General features: G+C 38.1%; 1 pseudogene; it reads right to left on the bottom strand.

The window, feature by feature from the left end:
• Window positions 1-22,326, bottom strand: part of LOC129053213 (chromodomain Y-like protein) — a 79,778-nt pseudogene extending 57,452 nt beyond the window's left edge.
• Window positions 22,327-22,980: the final 654 nt, after the last annotated feature.

Raw genomic sequence — 22,980 nt, 5'->3', positions numbered from 1 at the left:
GCTGAGGTAGGAGAATGGTGTGAAGCCGGGAGGCGGAGCTTGCGGTGAGCCGAGTTAGAGCCACTGCAGTCCAGCCTGGGCGAAAGAGCCAGACTCTGTCTCAAAAAAAAAAAAGAAGAAGAAGAAAAAATTCTGATGGATGAAACTGGAGGTCATTATGTTAAACGAAATAAGCCTAGCACAGAAAGACAAACATCACATACTGCCACTTGTTTGTGGGTTCTAAAAATCAATCAAATGAACTCATGGATGTAGACAGTAGAGGGATGGTTGTTACCAGAGGCTAGGAAAGGTATTACGGTGTTAGCAGGGAGGTGGGGATGATTAATGGGTATAAAACAAACTAGAAAGAATGAATAAGATGAAATGTAGCAGGAGTTTCTAAGGAAAGAGTAAGACTGATAGGGTTGAGGAGAATATTTATTATTTAGGTGCACCAGCACAGTAGGACTAGCATGCAAAGAACCGAGCACTGAACAGAGTTATGTTATCTTTTAATCATTTTTTTTTTGGGTGGGGGGAGATCTGTGCAAGGGGAAGCATATTATAGAAGCAAGAAACAAAGACCATTATTCAATTAATTGAGACATGCATTACATCATTTCTTGCTTTCCAAGAAAAAACAAGTTTTATGACTTGAGTTTATCTGTCTAGTAACTTTGCAGCTGCACAGCTAGAAAGACAGGGTCTTCACAATGCCTGGGAAAGGAAGAGAGATAAGGCTCACTAGCCACAGAAAAACAAGCAGTTAATTTTTAAAGGACTTCAGCTCTTTCTCTTTCTCAGGGGGAATTGAGTTTTCTTACATACCACTGAGTTTCTACTTACACATTCTTTAATTTCTTTTAATTCCTGTTCTGCTACTATTTGATATAACAATAGGGGAATTATAGTAAAAAATATTTATATATTTTCAAGTAACCTAAAGGATGTAACTGAATAGTTTGTAACTCAAAGGATAAATGTTTGTGGGAGTGGATACTCAATATTTCACGATGTGCCTATTTCACATTGCATGCCTGTATCAAAGCATTTCATGTATCACATAAATATACACAGTTACTGTGTACCCAGAAAATTAAAAAAAAAAATGAAAAAAGCCTATTACATTTTTTGTTAAAATTAATTAATTTGACTCTATAGATTAACTAGGGAAGAATTGGCATCTCTATAAAATTGAATTTTCTGACGAATCAACATAGTATAATAAGTACTCCTTTATTTTTGTCTTTTTGAATACATTTCACAGATGTATATTCCTCCCAATTCAGCTTTGCACATCTTTAGCAGATTATCTGACTTTTTTTTCTTATAGACAGATTCTCACTATGTTGCCCAGACTGGCCTTGAACTCCTGGGCTCAAGTGAGTGCCCCACCTCTGCCTCCTGAGCAACTGAAACTATAGGCATATGCCACTACATCCAACTAACACCTCATGATTTTTATGCTATTATAAGTTATGTTTTTTAAAATTATATATTCTGATGGTACTAATGTATAGAAATACATTTTACTTTTATATATTAAATTTGTATCTGTGAAAATTGTTCAGCTCTTTAATTGGCTCATATTTTTGTGTAGATTCCCTGGGATTGACTATGTAGACATCATATCAACTATGAATAGTGACTATTTTGTTTTATCATATCCTATATATAGTCTTCAATTTTCTTCTATTGTATGGGTTAAGACCTCTAGTACAAGATTAAATACAAAAGTTGATGGTAAGTGTCCTGTTTTCTTTTCTCTTGAATTTAAAGGGAATTTTTTCAACATTTCACCTTTAAGTATAACATAACATTTGCAGTAGGTTTTTAGTATATGTCATTTATCAGAAAAGGAAATGTATTTGTATTATTAGATTGATAAAAATGTTTTTCAGGAATTTATGTTGAATTTTGTACAACATGTTTTTCTATATTTTTTGAGATGATCACATTATATTTATTCTTTAAATTAAGATTGTAGTTAATTTTATTAATTGGTTTCTATTGTTAAATCAACCTCTCATTCCTGAAATGAAACTAATTTGGCCATACATTATCAATTTTTCTTAATCTGTTATTAAATTTAGCTTGCTATTGTGTGGGTGGTCTCTTCAGTTTGTCGATTGTATCTTTTGCTGTACAGGAGTTTTTTTAACTTTATGTGATCCCATTCGTCCAGATTTTGCTTTGGTTGCCTGTACTTGCTCAAGAAATCTTTGTGCAGGCTGATGACCTGGAGAGTTTAGCTAATATTTTCTTGTAGTAATTTCATTCTTTGAGGTCTTAGATTTAATTCTTTAATCCATTTTGATTTGATGTTTGTATATGGTGAGAGACAGGGGTCTAGTTTCATTCTTCTGCCTATGAGTATTCAGTTTCCTCAGCACCATTTATTGAAGACACTGTCGTTTTCCCATTGCGTGTATATAGTATCTGGTAGGGTTTGGATCTGTGTTCCTGCCAAAATCTCATGTCAAATTGTAATCCCCAGTATTGGAGGTGGGACCTAGTATAGCAAGAGGTGATTGAATCATGGAGGCCAAGTTCTCATGAATGATTTAGCACCATCTCCCTTGGTACTACTGTATAGTGAGAGAATTCTCAGAAGATCTGTTTGTTTAAAAGTGTGTGGCATCTTGACCCTCTCTCTCAGTTGTGTTCCTGCCATGTAAGGTGCCTGACCCCACTATGCACTCCACCATAAGTAGAAATTCCCTAAGGCCTCTCCAGAAGCTGATGCTGCCGTGCTTCCTGTAATACCTGAAGAATTGTAAGCCAATTAAACCTCTTTTCATTATAAGATAAATACCAAGAGTCAGGTATTTCCTTAGAGCAGTGGAATAATGAACTAATACAATACTTTCATCAAAAATGAGTGCACTGTAGGTTTGTGGATTTGTTTCTGGGCTCTCTATTTTGCTCCATTGTTCTGTGTTTTTGTTTTTATTCCAGTGCCATGATGTTTGGCTATTACAGCTCTGTAGTGCAATTTGAAGTCAGGAAATATGATTTTTCTAGTATTGATCTTTTTGTTTAGGATAGCTTTGGCTATTTTTGGTCTTTTGTTGTTCCTTATAAATTTTAGGATAGTTTTTTCTATTTCTGTGAAGGATAACATTGGTATTTTAATAGCAATTGCATTGAAACTATGGATTGCTTTGGGTAGTATAGACATTTCAACAATATTGATTCTCCCAACCCATTAACATGAAATATCTTTTCATGTTCTTTCTGTTCCTTCAATTTCTTTCACTAGTGTTTTATAATTTTCATTATAGAGATCTTTCACTTCTTTGGTTAATTCTAGATATTTCATTTTATTTGTGGCTATTGTAAATGGGATTACTTTTTAAATATCTTTTTCAGATTGTTCTCTGTGGACATATAGAAATGCTACAGATTTTTGTATGTGGATTTTCTATCCTGCCACTTTACTGAATTTATCAGTTCTGATAATTTTTTGGTGGACTCTTTAGGTTTTTCCAAATATACAATTATATCACCTGCAAACAAGAATAATTTGACTTCTTCTTTTCCAATTGGAATGCCTTTTATATCTTTCTGTTGTCTAATTGCTGTAGATAGGACTTCCAGTACTATGTTGAATATCAGTGGTGAAAATGGGCATCCTTATCATTGTTGTGTTCCAGATTTTAGAGGAAAGGCTTTCAGTATTTCTCCATTCAGTATGATACTAGCTGTGAGTCTGTTAAATATGACTTTTAATCTGTTGAGGCATGTTCCTTCTATACCAAACTTCTTGAAGGTTTTTATCTTGAAGAGATGTTGAACTTTATCTAATGCTTTTTCAGGATCAGTTGATATGATCCTGTGACTTTTCTCCTTCATTTTGTTAATATGATGTATCACATTGATTGATTTGCCTATGATGCACCCCAGGGATATATCCCACTTGATCATGGTAAATCATCTTTTTAAGTGTTGTTGAAATCCGTTTGCTAGTATTTTGTTGAGGATTTTTGCACCAATGTTCATCAGAGATATTGGCCTGGTTTGTTGTTGTTGTTGTTGTTGTTGTATCTTTGTCTAATTTTGGTATCAGAGTAATACTGGACTCATAGAAAGAGTTTGGAAGTTTTCTTTCCTCTTCTATTTTTCAGAATAGTTTGAGTAGGATTGGTATAAATTTTTCTTTAGATGTTTGGCAGAATTTAGCAGTGAAGCCATTTGGTCCTGAGCTTTTTTTTATTGGGAGACTTTTTATTAGGCTTCAATCTCATTACTTGTCCTTGGTCTGGTCAGAGTTTAGATTTATTCATGGTTCAATCTTGGTAGGCTGTGTCTAAGAATTTGTCGATTTCTCCTAAAATTTCCAATTTATTGGCACGTAGTTGCTCATAGTAGCCTCTAATGTCCCTTTTAATTTCTGTGTCGTCAGTTGTAAAGTCTCCTCTTTCATCTCAGATTTTACTTACTTGTATTTCTCTTTTCTTCTTTTTGTTTTTTGTTTTTTTTTTCTCTTAGTCTGGCTAATGGTTTTTCTACTTAATTTTTCAAAAAAACAACTTTTTGTGTCATTGATCTTTTGTAATTTTTAAAATTTTAATTTTATTTGTTTCTGCTCTAATCTTTATTATTTATTTTTTTCTACTAATTTTGGGTTTGGTTTGCTCTTGCTTTTCTTGTGCTTTAAGATGTATTGTTTGATTATTTATTTGAATTTTTTCCTCTTTTTTGATATAGGCACTTATAGCTATAAACTTCCCTCTTAGTGCTGCTGCTTTTGCTGTGTCCCATAGCTTTTCGCATGTTGTGTTTCCATTTTCACTTGTTTCAATAAATTTTTCAATATCTGTCATAACTTCTTCACTGAACCACTGGTCTTTCAGGAGCATATTGCTCAATTCCCATGTATTTGTATAGTTTCCAAAACTCCTCGTTATTGATTTCCAATTTTAATCCATTGAGGTAGACAAGATGCTTGATATTATTTCCATTTTTGGAATGTTTTAAGACCTGCTAGTGGACATACATATGGTCTGTATTTGAGAATGATCTGTGTGCTGAGGTGAAGAATGTGTATTCTGCATCCATTGCATGAAATGCTTTCTAAATAGCTATTAGATCTATTTGGTCTATAGTGCAGATTAAATTAGATGGTTTTTTTTTTTTTTGTGGTTGATTTTCTGTCTAGAAGATCTACCCAATGCTGAATGTGGGATGTTGAAGTCAAGCTACCATTTTATTGGAGCCTATACCTCTCTTTAGCGCTAATAATTGCTTCATATATCTGGTGCTCCACTGTTAAGTGAATATATATTTACAATTGTTCTAGCCTCTTGCTGAATTGACCCCTTTATCATCATATTTTTACCTTCTTTGTCTCTTCTTATAGTTTTTGTCTTGAAATCTATTTTGTCTGATATATGTGTAGTGACTCCTGCTCTTTTTTGGTTTCCATTGGCATGGAATGTATTTTTTCATCCCTTTATTTTCAGTCTACGTGTGTCGTTATATGTGAAGTGTGTTTCTCATAGAAAACAGATATTTGAGTCCTATTTTAAAAATCCATTCAAATGCTCTAGTCTTTTGGTTGGAATGTTTAGTCCATTTACATTCAATGTTGCTATTGATAAGTAAGGACTTACTCCTGCCACTTTGTAATTGGTTTTGAGGTTTTCTCTTCCTTCTTTCTTTTCTTCCTGTATTCATTTTTGTGAAAGTGATTTTTCTCTGGTGATATGACTCAGTTTCTTGCTATTAATTTTTTGTATATCCATTGTATTTTTTCTTTCTTTTTTATTTTTTTGGTTTGAAGTTACCATAAGGCGTCCAAATACTACCTTATAATCTATTATTTTAAGGTGAAAACAACTTAACACTGTTTACATAAACAAGCAAGCAAGCAAAAAGAAAACTAATAAAGACCTGATGCCTTAAATTAACCCATGGCCTTTTGTCTGTTTGTTGTTACTATTTATATCTTATCCCTCAGCTTCTGATTGTCTGGGAAAGTATTTATTTCTCCTTCATGTTTGAAGGTTAATTTTACCAGATATAGTATTCTAGGGTAAAACATTTTTTTGTCCTTCAGTACTTTAAATATGTCATGCCAGTCGCTTCTGGGCTGTAATGTTTCCACCAAAACGTCTGCTGACAGACGTATTTGAGCTCCATTGTATGTTATTTGTTTATTTTCTCTTGAAGCTTTTAGGATCATCTCTTTACCCTTGACCTTTGGGAGTCTGATTTATAAATGCCTTGAGGTAGTTTTTGGGTTAAATCTGCTTAGTGTTCTATAATGCCCTTGACTTTGGATATTTATATTTTACTCTAGGTTTCAGAAGTTCTCTGTTATTATCTTGAATATGCTTGAATATGCTTTCTACCTTCTACCCCTCCCCTATCTCTTTATCTTCTCTTTAAGGCCAATAATTCTTAGATTTGTCCTTTTGAGGCTTTTTTTTTTTAGATCCTGTAGGCATGCTTTATTGATTTTTATTCCCTTTTTGTCTCCTCTGCCTGTGTATTTTCAAATAGCTTGTCTTCAAGCTCACTAATTCCTTCTGCTTGATCATGATCAATTATTCCTTTTGTTTCTTTTTTTTTTATTTTTGAGACAGAGTCTCGCTCTATCACCCAGGCTGGAGTGCAGTGGTGTGGTCTCGGCTCACTGCCAGCTCTGCCTCCCAGGTTCATGCCATTCTCCTGCCTCAGCCTCTCGAGCAGCTGGGACTACAGGTTCCCACCACCATGTCTGGCTAATTTTTTGTATTTTTAGTGGAGACAGGGTTTCACCATATTAGCCAGGATGGTCTTGATCTCCTGTCTTCGTGATCCATCTGCCTCAGCCTCCCAAAGTGCTAGGATTACAGGCATGAGCCACCACGCCCAACCTGATCAATTATTCTTTTAAAAGACTCTGATATATTCCTCAGTGTGCCAATTTCATTTTGTAGTTCCAGAATTCCTGATTGACTCTAAATTATTTCATTCTCTTTGTTAAATTTATCTGTTAGGATTCTGAATTCTTTTGGTGTATTATCTTGAATTTCTTTTGGTGTCCTTAAAACAGCTATTTTTAATTGTGTCTGAAAGGTCCCATATCTCTTCCTCTCTAGGATTGGTCCCTGGTGCCTTACTCAGTTTGTTTGGTGAGCACCTGTTTTCCCAGGTGGTCTTGATTCTTATAGATGTTTGTCTGTGTCTAGATACTGAAACGTTAGGTATTTATTTAGGTTTTTGCAGTTGGATTTATTTGTACTCATCTTCCTTGGAAAGCTTTCTAAACGTTTGAAAGGACTTGGGGTTGTGATCTAAGCTGTATCTGCCTTAGGAAGAGTCTCGAAACCACTGTGGTTCTTACGTGCTTGCAGAGGTACTGCCTTTATGGTCTTGGGCAAGATCCTGAAGGATTCCCTGGATTAATAAACAGAGACTCTTGTTCTCTTCACTTACTTTCTACCAAAAAAATGAACTCTTTCTCTGTTACAAGTCACCTGGAGATCAGAGTGGAGTGATACAAATACCTCTGTAGCCCCCAACCCTAGGACTGCATAGGGTCTCTCCAAAAGCCTGTTGCATCCACTCCCTGACTACTGTCTATGTTTCCTCAATGCTCTGAGGCTCTACAATCATCAGTTGGCAAAGCCAGCCAGGCTTCTATACTTCCCCAGGGTCTGGCCAGGTCCAGAGGTGCCAACAGGGAGCCAAGGGCTAAAGTCAAAAACCTTAGATGTCTACCTGATGTTCTATTGTACTGCAGCTGAGCTGACTTTTAAGCCACAAGACACAGTCCTTCCCAACCTTCCCTCCTCTTTTCAATGGCAGAGGAGCCTTACCTTGTGGCTGCCACCACCTCAGGCCCACTAGAAGTAATACCAGGCTATTGCTGATGTTCCCTTAAGGCCTAAGGACTCTTCAATCAGCTTGTGGTGAATACTGCCTGGCCTGAGACTCATGCTTTAGGGGAATGGGCTTCTGTATGGCCCAAGGCAGGCACAGAAATTCTGTCCAAGAGCCAAGTCTTAGAACTATGGATCCCAAGAGCCCACTTTTTGCTCTACCTGCCTCTGGCCAACTGCTACTGAAGGTGCAAGACAAAGTCTCCTTACTGTTTTCTCTGCTTTTCTCAAGCAGAAGGTGTCTCATTCCATAGCCACCACAGCTGGAAATTTGCTGTGTTTCACCTGAAGCTAGCAAATCTCAGAGTCTCACTCAAAGCCTTTGACATAGGGTATTGCTGCTGGGTATTCAGGGGCCAAGGGCTCTTCAGTTAGCAGCTGATGAATTCACCTGGGCCCTTCCATTCAAGGCAGTGGGTACCCTTCTGTCCCAGACTATGTCTATGTTGTTCAGGAGCTGCAGCCTGGAAAGCAGATTTTGTGACTCTGACTGTTACCCCTATCCTGCTGTGGCTCAGCTGATATCCAAGATACAAGACAAAGTCCCCCCTGCTCTTCTATCTCTCCTCCTCAAGTGGAAGGAAGAGGTCTGTTTTGAAGCCATGAGCTGTGCAGCCTGGGATTAGGGGAGGGTTGATGCCAGCACTACCTTAATTTCCCTAACTAGTGTCTTAGTAGGTCATATGCCTCCCTAGTCCACTGTCTCAGACCCATTTTAGCATTAGGGCTCTCCTCAATATTACCATCCTCGTGCCCTAAACTGCCTTTCAGTTTATTTGGAGCCCTAGAGAACTTTAGCCTGTGGCGGTGAAGCTTATGGGAACTAGTTCCTACTGATGGGATTGGTGATTCCCCCCTGGCTAGGACTGATTAAAATGCTCTCTCCATGTGCAGGTGTCAGCTGAGTTTGGTTGGGTTTTGCTTTCTGCTGTAACTACTGGCTGGTCCTCTCCCCAGCACAAAGAAACACTCTGAGCACTTTGCCACTGCTGCTGAGGGATGGGGAAGGAGTGGTGTTGGTGATTCAAGACTGTTTTTCTTACTTCTTCAGTGTCCCTTTCAGTGCTGTAAAGTAAAACCAGGTACTGTGAGTGCTCACCTGATTTTTGGTTCTTATGAAGGTGTTTTGCTGTGTGTAGAGAGTTGTTACATTGGTGTCTTTGTGGGGAAGATGATTGGTGGAGACTTCTATTCTGCCATCTTGCTCTGCTCCTCTCCCCAGAATGCTATTTAATGTAAGTCATATACTATATACCCTTTAGAGTTTGGCTTCTTTCACTGACAAATCTTATCCTTAATTCTACTTCATTTTAATTCTTCTTGACATATGAAATCATACTTGTATTTAGAAACAGAAATCATTACAAAATAAATACAGGAATAGTTGGTAATTTGCTGGTGTATACTCCCAAGTATAATTTTTTAAACATTTGACTACATTTCTGTCTAATTTCTTGATCCATTAGAGTATTTCTATCTAATTTTTTGATCCACTGGATTAGGTTCTGGCTAAAAGGAATGTTGCGATTGGTTTGATCTTCTGTATAAACCATTCAAATTTTCTCTAAATCAGCGGTAAGGTTATTTCAGTTCCTTATTCATGTGTTCACTGGAGTAGCACTTTTAATTTCCTTCAAGAGCTTTTCTTTTACATTCACAACTTAGCTAACTGTCAGCACCAGAGGCCTGGCTTCTGGCCTGTCTCAGCTTTAAATAATGCTTTCATTAGTAGGCTTCATCATTTCTAGTATTTACTTCAAGTGAGAGACATGTGATTTTTCCTTCTACTTGAGCACTTAGGGGCCATTGCAGGGTTATTAACTGGGCTAATTTCAATGTTGTGTCTCAGGGAATGGGAAGGCCTAAGGAGGGAGAGAGTGAGAGAAAGAGAGAAAGAAAGAAAGGGAAAATGGCCTGCGTGTGGCAGGCTGGGTCTTCATTAGCAACAGGAAGTCAGTTTCCATTAATCCGTGACTATAATGCTGATGGATGTATAAGTTAAACATTAGGAACTGGAGAAACTGCTGCCTTAGTACAAGGGATGCAATGTAAAAACAAACCCATCAAGACCCCACCTGGATTTTTCAGACCTTAAAACCTGATAAAATGATGAAGGCGTTCTTTTTTTTTTTTTTTTTTTTTTTTTTTTTTTTTTGAGATGGAGTTTTTCTCTTGTTGCCCAGGCTGGAGTGCAATGGCTCGATCTCGGCTCACTGCAACCTCCACCTCCCAAGTTGAAGTGATTCTCCTGTCTCAGCTCCCAAGTAGCTGCCATACCTGGCTAATTTTGTATTGCATTACATGTACTGGCTAATTTTATATTTTTAGTAGTGATGAGGATTCTCCATGTTGGTCATGCTGGTCTCAAACTCTCAACCTCAGGTGATCCACCCACCTCAGCCTCCCAATGTGCTGAGATTACAGGCATGAGCCACCATGATCGGCTGATATTTACTCTTTTTAATGACCTCCATCATGTCTATATTTTTGCTCTCTATCATTTGAAGAAGGTATTCTGCTCTTTACTGAAAAGTGAACAAAGAAAAACCTCCATGCCAATGAAGTCATTCTTATACACGGCTTGTACCAGGACCCAGTTAAGATTTAGTAATGTTTCCAGGGTTCTCAAGAAACTTTCCAGATGCTAGAACATATTTAAAGATTAGATTGAATGAAACACTCTTGCTGGTAAGTGCACACCTGCACAAAGACATGTAACTTGAATGTATATAAGCACTGAAAAAAAATTGTAACTTTTAGTTAATCTGGTGAACTTCCTGACTTTCTCTTTTTGGCTGCTGATAGCAATAAACTCTCTTCTTTTCCAGGTCTTCTGCATCTGATTAATTGTACCATAGCACCAAACATCCAGACCTCTGTTTTGTCCAGGTACAAAATCTGGTGGCTCCACTGGGACAAAGCTGCCCTCAGCAGCTACAGGCTTGTGATCAGACGGTCTTTGTGAGATTTGCAGCAGCTGCTGGGTACCAATTGTCCTGGGGACCCTTCTGAAGACTTTCCTAGGCACAAGGACCACCAATTCCTTGCTGCTGGGGAAGAACAGAGGCTAGGATGCTCAAGGGGTGAGTAAAAGTGGATCATAAGCAGGGAGTCTATTGTCTTCCTTATCCGAGCTTGCAAAGCCATTCATTTTGGTACCATTAAGGAGATAATAGGGCTAATTTGTACATTTACTTTGCATTTGTTTGAAATATATTTACATTTTGCTGTAAGAATGTTTTTGTGTGTCTAATATCTGTTAAGTTTAGAGCACTAAGGCTGGGAAACACTGTCTCTATTCCTGCTCATAGCCCCCTAGGAAGAATTCTGGCAGATTGGAAACAGTATGATTATTGACCCATGACTAAAAAGAAATTAATCTTTTACTCTAACATAGCTTGGCCAATATACATTTTGGAGTCTGAAGAAAGGTGGCAAGTTCGTGGGACCTTGAACTTCTACAACATCTCTCAGAACTATTCTGTTAAAGGTCAGGAAAATGGGGGAAAATGCCATATGTCCTGGCATTCATGTTACTGTATGATTAGAATGTTAAGAAAGAAGGTAATCAGTTAATGGTACAATACACTGCTAAGGTTTGTCCTGACTCCCAAGGGGAGGAAGTAAAGGACTCAGAAACTTAAGAGTTAATAAATGCTCTTAACCCCATAGTAGCTACTGCCCCAGTGCTAGGGCGAAGAAAGGAAGATTCACTGCCCACAGGATATAGGGAATCCATCTAATATTAAAGTATATCCATGATGGCATGCACTGTGGGTGAGACTCTTCTTTAGCCTTCATACAGTGGTATTAGAGAGGGAAAGGGCTAAAAGCTAATTTGGAAAATACAGTCCAGCACTGTTATTTGTGTGCTAGAAATGAACCTAACAATCACAGTTGAGAACAACCCAGACATCAAGACAGAGGAAAATATTCACTGGAAAACTGGCAAATAGACTTTCCTCAAATGCCACCCACCCGTGGATTATACAAATACCTCTTAATTCTAGTAGACACCTTCTCTGGCTGGGTAGGGGTGCACAGAATGAGGAACTGAAGTAATTCCTTAGTAAAACTAAGGAAATCATACCTTAGTACATGTTCCTGGACATAATTCAAAGCGATCTTGGGCCCTCATTCACATCTGACATAACTCAGTAAATAAATAAGGCACTTGGAATAAAACAGAAACTACATTCAGGGTGGAGACCTCAATCTTCCAGAAAGACTGAAAGAATGAATTGGACACTGAAAAGAATCATTGCCAAACTGTGCTGGTAAACCCAGTTAAAGTGGATTCATGTACTCGGCACAGCCATGCCGAGTAAGGGTAACCCCCAGAAGTGGGATTAAGTTAAGTCTCTACAAAATTGTATTTGGGAGAGCATTTGCTGCTAATCCATCTCGTGTTAGTGAAGCACCCCTTAACAGGGATTTAACTATTAAAAACCTGTGATACTTACTTGCTACAAACACTTACTGTTTTGCATAAATTTGCTTACAACAGGAGCATTGTGAACTCTGCAGCCCAGTGATCATTCTAGCCCAGTGATCAAGAGCTGTTAAAAGAACGGAAAGAAAGGTTCTCCACAGCTGCAGGAGAAATATAAAGGGCCCTATGACATGCTGCTAAGCACCAATTTGGCACTGAAACTGGTGAACATCAGGCCATGGATCCACTATACATAGGTGAAAAATTTCCTGCAAGAAGAAACATCCATGACAGAGGACACCAATGCTGCTTAATAGGAGATGGAAACACGGGAAGGCCTAAATTGCTGTTCAACAAATGATAAGATTTTCCCTTATGATTTTTCATTTCTTCTCCTTTTGTTGTTTCTGCCTCTGCCTTTAACCTTTTCCTACAGTGGGCACACAGTTATGCAGACGGCTTATAACAAAGAGAGCCTTGCTGGGTCTGTGGCTCAGTACTTATTTCTAACACCAGAGAGCTGCCTTAGTGTGTCTCCCAGCTGCAAGGGAAAGACTTTTTTTTTTTTTTTTTTTTTAAATAACAAAGCTTTATAGGAGATCTTAAACAATGGGCTGGGGCACAGATGACTGGGGTAACTAGAAAAAAACATTTCAGAATGGCCTGTAAGTAAAACTTTAAATCAGCTGTGGCATGAGAAACCATTCTCAGTAAATGAGGCAAAGGATAAAGTAATAGCCTTAGCCACCCCCTTGTTGGATACCAAGATTTGTCCAGACTTTACGACCTCAGAACACTCGATGTAAAAATGGGTTTCTCCTGATATGGGACAGGTTCATTTGGCTGACAGCCACTAAGGGACACTTAAGCCAGATAGCTCCCTTATGCTGGGAGCAAAGAAATCACTCCCTTGATAACTGGCCAAACACAACTCATGTTATGGGTTGGATTCCACCTGGATGCTACCAACCTACTATACTCTTACAACAAAGGGACCTATTTGCCATGGACTGGTCTCAGTGACCTGGCTTGAATTGGTATGCTCCCAGTTGAACCCACTGGCTCTGCGACCCAAACTTATGTCCTTGGCTTCCCTCAGGTTGGTTGGACGCTGCACACTAGTTATTCCCTGGGCACAATGATGCTGGGTGAAAAACACTGAAATCTCTCCTTATCTTCCACACATGGTTTACCAATGGACTAGGTCCATTGTTCACAGGAATGATCACCTACCCACAATCTTTATGCCCTCAGAAGGTTTAGAAACTGCCATACAGCACAAAGAGGCTCTAACTACTTTTACCCAATGTGCCCTAAATGACAGCTTCAAAAGTAGTTCTTTCGTGAATACTGACATGTATTACATGCGCAAGGCCATCTTACAAAACACAATGGCCCAGATATTTTAACTGTGGCTGAAGGAGGAACGTGTGCCCTCATCAAAACTGAATGTTGTGTGTATATTCCCGACAACTCTGGAAACATTTCCTTGGCCTAAGAGGACATGCATTGGCAAGTCCAAGCCATCTCCATCTCTGCATTGTCACTCCATCTCTGCATTGTCACTCCATGACTGGATAGCATCTTGGTTTAGTGGAAGACCTTTCTGGTGGCATGAAATCCTCATAGCCCTTGCCGTCCTCTGGGGCATACGCATAGCACTGTGTTGTGGACTGTATTTTTATCAGGTGTTGTTCCAAGTCAGTCCCCAAACTCAGGCAATTATGTTTCAACAGGAACTGCCCTGGAGCGCTCCAAGTCAGGAGAATTACCAGTGTCAAAGAGATATCTTTCATTCTAACGTCCCCTGACAACAACCCTCTTTAGCAGGAAGTACCCAGAAAGAATATGTCACCCATTTCCCTTTAGTCTGCTATGTTAGAGTTTACACTTTTGTACACATCTTTAATGAACAAATGCCTAGAAAAGTAACTGACATGATAGGAATCATGCAAAAATTGTGGGGATTGTGGCAGGCCACGTCTCCAATAGCAACCAAAACAGTCAGTTTCTACTAACCCTTTACTATAATTCTGATGGATGTGTAAATTAAACATTAGTAGTTGGAGAAATTTGTGTCTTAATAAAAGGGCTGAAATGTGAAGACAAACTCATTAAGACCCCAACTGGGTTTTCTCAGACCTTAAACCCTGATAAAATGATGAAGGCATTTTTACACCCACCTTGTACTAGGACCCACATAAGATTAAGTAATTTTAGCAAGGCTCTAAAGAAATTTTCCAGACCCCAGACCCCAGTTAAAGATTAGATTGAGTGAAATACTCCTAATGGCAAGTGCACACCCACATGTAGGCGTATAGCTTGAATGTGTATAAGGCCTGAAGAAAAACTTGTAACTTTGAGGGGTCTGGTGAACTTCCCTGACCTTCTCACTATGGCTGGTTATAGAAATAAACCCTCTTCTTTCCTGGTCTGCCCACATCTTGTTAATTAGACCACAAGACCAAGCAGCCAGACCCCAGTATTGTTCAGGTACAGGTGGAGCAGTCAGAACACATTTATCCAATAAGTCCACCATCCTATTTGGATGTGTTTCATGGTGTCCCAAAACAATTATGATAGTAACATAAAAGATCACTGATTACAGATCATCATAATAAGTTTGACAATAATGAAATCTTGGAATATTGCTGGAAGTACCGAAACATGACACAGAGACAGGAAGTGAGCACATGCTTTTAGAAAAATTGTGCCAAATGCAGGGTTTCCACAAACCTTCCTTTTTTTTTAATGTGCTGTCTGTGAAATGCAATATAGCAAAGTGCAATAAAAAAGCCATGCCTATATATATCCTCTTCTTCACATGTAATATGATAATATAGAAACTTCAGTGTCCCTTTTTTACTTACTGGCAGAGACTGCTGGTTATTACCAATATATATTCTCTACTTCTTCCTTCATAATAAAACCTCAGACTTGTAACAGAGTATATGGCTACCCAGAAAAAAAAAATGCTTCATAGTCTGTGTTGCAGGAACATTTTGCCCTGTGACTAATTCTGGCCAATGAGATGTAAACACCAGTACCATGTAGCAGCTGGTACACATTATTTTCCTCTTCTTTTTCTGTCATTCTCCTGCTTGGGATGCAGATATTGTTTCTGAAGTTCTATTCCCTATCTGTGACTATAAAGACAAGGGACACATCACAAGGAAGATAGAACACTGACCTAGGTGAGTCTCAGACCCTCAAAGGCTTCAAGGAGTACAGCTGCTACATTAACCCCCTACATCCACAGTTTTAAACAAGAGAGAAATAACACATCATCAAATAAAATCATGGGATCAAAAGTTTTAAGTGTTTATCTTGTAAGTTTTTACATTTTGTTCTTTTTCATAAAATGTGCACTATTGTGTTTGAGAGTGCCAGTTTCCATATATCTTAAGGTGTTTTCAAATCACATGAAGAATAGCTATAGAGAAAGTTGGTTTATTATATTAAACTTGTAAATTTAGTACAAAGGGAAGAGTGTACTATTACTGGGACTGGAAGTTTCCCCCAAGACACAGCACCGGGTTTGTTGGCTGTCAGGTAGAGACCCATAGCTTGGCTTTTATGAGGAAAATACTCTTGGAGACCATCTCCTAAAACCCCTCACCTCCAATTTACAGATGAAGAGAACATCTCCCACAGAGTTTCTGGTGGTCTGCCTTAAAAGGCAGAATCTGTTTTATAGTCTAGCTGTGCCTTCATTCTGTGACTGGGGCAAATCATTTCTTCTTTAGTCTCAGTTTCTTTACCTGTAATAGGAGATACATAAGAATCTTGCAGAGATGTTGTAAATATTAAATAGGCATTTCTATATCCCTATACAATCCCTAGCACAGATGTGCTCAAAATAGCCCATTCCTCCCTTGACTGCTGCTGCCCCAAGATTTTTGGCACCCAAATTTCCACGTGCCTCCTCCTTTAACTGTTACGTCCTCCTAAATGGTCTCAAAGGATTGTTTGCTGAGGCATTTGGCTCTTCAACTCTACTTCTAAACACAGGATCAAGTTCCTCCCATGTAAATCTGCAGCATTAATTCTTAAGTAAGATCTCCACAAATGTGATAAACTCATGATTAAGGACTAGCTTTGGCAACAACAATGGTAAAGCTGATTTCATCAGCAGGTGTTTGAAGCACAGTGGTTGGCTGAGTGTTATTCCCTAATCCCTGATTTCAAATAAAGAAATGACCTTTGCCTGTTTACTGTGCCTGAGTGGTTTGCTCAGGTCAGCAGAATCCTATTAATTATTGAATTGAACAAATGTTAGCTCTCTCTAAAGCTTCTTTCGGTACCAAAACTTTATGCCTTAGAGTGTTAGTTTAGATCGTTTCTGAATTGGATTGGAGGCATTATACAGGCATAGGCTACATGGTAGTTTTATACGATCTCTTAGACTATATGTATTATGGTTTTTTTACTCCATAAATTTTCCTAATATCAGTTTTTCCTTAACCTTAAATCTTCTTTGGCCATTTGCATCTTACTAATGACTATTTTGTTTGCTTCTAATTAGTAAATCCATTTAGGGCAGGCCTCAAATTGTGAACTTTGTCCTCCGCAATACCTAAAACAAGTGCTTTGCATATTGTAGGTGCTGAATGATTAAGTGATTGAATAAAGACAGGAATGAAAAACACATGAACACAGGGAGGGGAACAACACACACTGGGGCCTATCAGGGGAGGGTGGGGGAAGGGAGGAGAGCATTAGGAAAAAGAACAAATGCATGTGAGGCTTAATACCTAGGTGATGGGTGATAGGTGCAGCAAACCACCATGGCACACGATTACCTACGTAACAGACCCACACATCCTGCACCTGTACCCTAGAACTTAAAAAAAGTAACATAAAATAAAATATAAGCACATACATATTTTAAAAAAGAAATACTGAAAATAAATATCTGTTAAATCTTAAAAAGAAGCCAATGAACAAGCAAATAGGTTTTTCTCAGGTTTTGTTTTGTATATTATATATATATATTTATATTATATATATTTTATACAATATATTATATATTAAATATTTTATATATTATATATTGTATATATATTATATATTATATATATTATATAATATATGTATATTTTATATATAATATATAATATATAATATATAAGATATATAAGATATAATGTATATATTATATATTATATATTATATATATACTATATTTCTATGGCTTTTATGACATGGTTGATATATGAAATATATATTATATATAGTATACATAGTATATATAATATAATATAATACTATATATACAGTATATTATATTTTATTATATTATTATATAATATTATTATATTATATTATTATATAATATTATTATATTATATTATATATGTCAAGTTGGGATTCCCATGACCTTGTCTTTGGGTATAATTCGTTTGCTGGAGCAGCTCACAGAACTCAGTGAAACATTTACTTACATTCACCAATTTATTGTAAAGGATATTACAAAGACTACAAATGAAGAGACACATAAGCTGAGGTATAGGTAAAGGAGTGCAGAGCTTTCATGCCCTCCTGGGCATGCCACCCTCTAGGAGGAAACTTCACATGTTCAGCTTTCTGGAAGCTGCCTTCAATTCCTGTTTGCTTAGTTTTTTATTGAAGCTTCATGATGTCAACATTCCTTCTCCCAGGCTATGGGGCAGGACCTCTTCTGGAATGAGGATTTTATGATTCACAGTAAAAAGATCAGGGAAGATTAGAGTTTTCCCTAGGGGAAGGAGAAAGAAGGTCAGAGATATTCTGTTTCCTGAGGCCTAACATACCCGACATTATAACAAAAGACTATAACAAAGGTTATGGGAGCTTTGAGCCAGAAACCCTGGATGAAAAAATATATATAAAACACCACAGTGGGCATTTAGGGGTTAAACTAAGAGATGGCATGATCCCAAGGGATAATAGGGTAGAAGAAACAGTGGGCTTCTCCCACTGAACAGGGTATAAACCAGTTTGGGTATTGTCAAATTCACATGGTAGATCATGTGTGGTGTGATTTTAGGTTAGCGTCTTAGTCAATTTTGTGTTGCTATAACAGAATACCACAGACTGGTAATTCGCAAAGAACAGAAATTTATTTCCCACAATTCTGGAGGCTGGGATGCTCAAGATAGAAGTTTGGTAGGTCTGATTATCTAGTGAGGGCTGCATCTCTGAGAAGGGGAAGAACTCTATGTCCTCACAGGGCAGAAGTCAGAAAGGCAAGCTAGCCGAATGCTGCAAGAAGACTTTTTTTTTTATATAAGAGCCTTAATCTCATTCATAAGAGAGGAGCTCTCATGGCATAATCACCTCTTAAAGGCCCCACATCTTAGTACCATCACATTGGCCATTAAATGTCAATACTTGAATTTTGGAGGGAAATACATTCAAACCTTAGCAATTTGTCAGTTTTAACCCCAAAATGTATAAGTTCCAGAATCTTTTTATTCAGTAGAAGATAATTTAAATTTATTATTCAAATGGCTGAATGTTTAGAACTAATCAAATATGACTTATGATGGGATGCCAATTTTTTTAGCATACTGTGATTTTCAATATTACTGATCTACATGCACACTTTCTATGAAGTATGTGTCCAACTTTTGTAATTATTTTCTTTTATCCGTTGGTATATTTGTCAGACAGCTGTTTGAACCATGTGGACCCACTGGACTATTTCAGACAAAATTCTGTGGCTTGTATTGGGTACACCAAAGCCTTCAGTAAAATTTATTTAATCAATGAGATCTAGCTTAGGAGCATATGCTGCAAAAAAATCTTCCTAGTCCTCTGCATTTGAAAGGCTTACATTTCTACCTCAGTGAACTACAGTTTATTAAAAAAAACCACATACATTATCAAAATCTGTGGCCTTGATTCTGGCTTCTTGTAATTTATCTTATACTAGAGCGATATGTTGGTTTGGGTTGAAGACAACAAGAACTCAACATGAAAGATATACACCTAAGATTACCCACTCTATACAGAAAGCCATGCAACTACTGAGGAATGCTCTTGGCTTGAATGGATGGGTATCAAAGTTAAAGTAAGGACAGGCATGAGGGAACCTGAGGAGTGGAGGCTAGGTGGGAAAATACTAGACTTAAAGTCAGAAGGTATGAACTGGATTCTTATCTCTGCCTCTTAACGAGTCACATAATCTTGGGCAACTCACTTAACCTTTGTATACCTTGATTTTCTTGTCTATAAAATGGGGAAAACTGCCTACTTTCATGGCCTACTGTGAAGTCTTAAGGAGAGAGACTGGACGTGAGAGGATATTGTGACTCTGTGTAATGTGAGAGAAATTGGGGAATAATAGGATAAACAACACTCTAGAAAAGGGCAAACATTTTCTGTAAAGGGCCAGGTAGTAAACATTGTGGCTCTGCAACACATACTGTCTCTGTTGCAACTACTCTATTCTGCCATTGTAGTGTCAGAAAGTCTTCAGTAATATGTAACAAATGCCTCAATCAAACTTTCATTTACAAAACCAGGAAGTGGGCCGGATTTGGCCTAAGTACCACAGTTGGTCAACCTCTGAAGTAGAATGAACTAGAAGCCTAGAACCTTGAATTATAATCATAGATCTGTTTTAATCTTGGTAGGTAACATTGTGTAAGTTATTTTCAGCACCTGAGCTTCATGTTCTTTTTCACTGTTAGACCCTTCCAGGTTTTGTCAATGCTGTGAAAGGTAGAAGAGTGAGGAAGAAGACAAGAAACCCTGCAAAAGCAAAAGGATTTTAATGAACAATATTTTGATCAAAACCAAACATTACAGCAACACATAGGATAACATGAAGAATTAATTGAGTTGTAAGTACATGAGTATGAGTAGGGTAAAGCTCAAAAATCTACAAGGAATTGTGTAGCTTCCATAGTATCCAAATGGATCAAACAGAGTGAAGGTGACACAGGATTGACCTTAATCTCCTTTGTTATCAGGAAACACCCCTCAGCCCAAAACCAGAGAGTGTTCTGGAACTCAGGGGCCTGATAATCTCTGTCTCCAAACCACATAAGTAGGGCTTAGGGCCTATGTGGAAGGAAGCCTGTTGTAGAAGTTGCCAATGCCCTGCTGGTAAGGCCTCAGTTCTCACTTTGTCTGTAGGAGGATAGCTTCATGCCCCTAGCTCTCACAACTCCCCTTTTTTGGTGACAGGTACTTTTTTGCCAGCATGTGGGCAGATCAGACATGCTGGCAGTTGACCTTCTCATGAGGTTAATCATCACCGAATGAGAGATAGGAGCTGGTGGATAAACACCCCAGGTCCCTTGCTCTTTGGATGAGCCAACTCTGAGATGTCTTCTACACTATTTCCCAGATATCCACACAAGGACTGAGTACAGTTTCCCAAGCAGTAAACTCATTAACGCATTTTTTTGGCTCCTTTCTCTTGCCTGTCTTACTTTTCTCCTCTTTTACCAGTGATTCCGGGGATCAACTCTCCTAAAGTTTATTTGCACATACCTGTGTTTTGGATTCTGCTTCTTGGAGAACTTAAAAAAAGACAAAGCCCTTTAGGCATGTTATCATTAAAAGAAAAACAAAAGTTTTAAAAAATAGATTTCCTTCAGTTTCAGCACCATAAGAAAGTCACCCAGGTGTCAGAATAGTAACTCCATGCTTGTATGGTAGGCTTGCAGCCTTGAAGATCCAAGAGGAATTGTCATCCATCTATCAAGTATTTATTATCTATCCAAAATTTATTCACTGAGCTAGCCAGGCAACCAGTTATTTCGTCTATCTTCTTATTCATCAGAGAAATATTGAGTTGCTGCTCTCTTTCAGATATTGTGTTAATCACTAGAGACATTATTTGATCTTCACTCTCTAGAAGTTAAAAGAGTTATATTGAACAAATAATTAAAAGTTACTATGATAAATGGATCAATCAAGATATAATGCACCATTTGGAGAGCATAGAACAAGAATCATGACTTTATGCTGGTTGTGTTTACCCTTATTTTCCAATAATGTATAATTTGTTCCACAAACATGGTCCCAGGAATTTGAGCTACCTCTTCATAGACAAAGTGCTTGGCTGAGGTGTTCCCTGCTCCTTACACGGACTTTCTTGTTTCTCACCTCCTTTCATTGTTATCATGAACTTATTCCCTGAGCTCCAAACGTCACACTGTAAGAATATATGAGATAGAATATATATTAGTATGAAGCACTTTAGAAAATATGGTCTGTCATATCCTTCTAGTGTTCTAGTACCCAGGGGCTCTCATTCTATTTTCTGCCTCAAGGGAAGTCCCATGGTCTGCTATATTAGTCCATTTTCTATTATGATAACTGAACGCTGCGGACTGGGTAATTTATAAAGAAAATAAAGTTTTTTTTTCAGCTCATAGTTCTGGAGCTGGTAAGTCCAAGAGCATGGCACTGTCATCTGGTGAGAGTATCCCATGGCAGAAGGGTAGAAAGTGGAGGTTAGTGAATGACACAGAGAAAGTCAATGGGGACTTACCTTACCCTTTTATCAGGAGTTCATTCCAGTGATAACTACCCCACTATCCAATAATGATATTAATCCACCTCTTAAAGTCTGTACCTCTTAATAGTTATAATGGCAAATAAATTTTAACATGAGTTTTGGTGGGAAAATTCAGATCCTAGCAGTCTATCCCTGGTCCCCTTAAACTCATGTCCTTCTCACATGCAAAATACATTCACTCCATTCAAACAGCTCCCAAATTGTTAACCTGTTTCAGCATCAACTCAAAACTCCAAACTCCAGAATCTCATCTAAATCAAATATAGGTAAGACTGTCATGGTTTGCCTCTGTGTCCCCACCCAAATCTCATCTTGAGTTGTAATCCCCATGTGTCAGGAGTGGGAGCAGGTGGAGGTAATCAAATCATGGGGTGATTTCCTCCATGCCATTTTCATGATAGTGAGTGAGTTCTCAAAAGAGCTGATGTTTTTAAAATGTGGCACTTCCTCACTCTTGCACTCATTTCCTCCTGTAGCCTTGGGAAGAAGGTGTTTGCTTCCCCTTTGCCTTCTTCCATGATCATGTTTCTTGAGGCTTCCCCAGACATGAGGAACTGTAAGTCAATTAAACATCTTTCCATTATAAATTACCCAGTCGTAGGTATTTCTTTATAGCACTGTGAAATGGACTAATACAGAATCAAACATGATTTGTCTCAGGGTATATTTCTCCAGCTGTAAGCCTGATAAATAAAAAGTGTGTCTACTTCCAAAATATGGTGAGACAAATATAGGATAGACCTTCCCATTCCAAAAGGAAGACATAGGCAAAAAGAAAAGAGTAAAAGGCCCTACGTAAGTCTAAAATCCAAAGGGAAGACATTAATTTTTAAAGTTGGAGAATATGATCACCTGGGGCAAGAGAAAAAAAAAGCTGGAGTCCTTTGACTTCATGTCTTACTTCCTGGGCACACTGAAGGGACTGGAATATTGTGCCTGCAACTCTCCTAGGCTGGCATTGCATGCAAGTTACTCTACAGTTGTGGGGTCTTTGAGGTGGCCCTAACCCCATGTTTTCACTGAGTATTGCCCTAGTAAGGGCTGTCTGTTGTGACCCTCCACTCCCACACATGACTGTGTCAGGTGTCTGCCTAGGTTTTCACATGGTTTTCAGCATCCTGTACCATCCAGAAAGAGGAATCCATGCCTTCATGGCTCTTGCATTCTGCACACTTGCA

The sequence above is a fragment of the Pongo abelii genome, chromosome Y, assembly GCF_028885655.2.
Source record: "Pongo abelii isolate AG06213 chromosome Y, NHGRI_mPonAbe1-v2.0_pri, whole genome shotgun sequence".
NCBI lineage: Eukaryota > Metazoa > Chordata > Mammalia > Primates > Hominidae > Pongo > Pongo abelii.
This window is presented reverse-complemented; position numbering and strand designations above follow the sequence as displayed.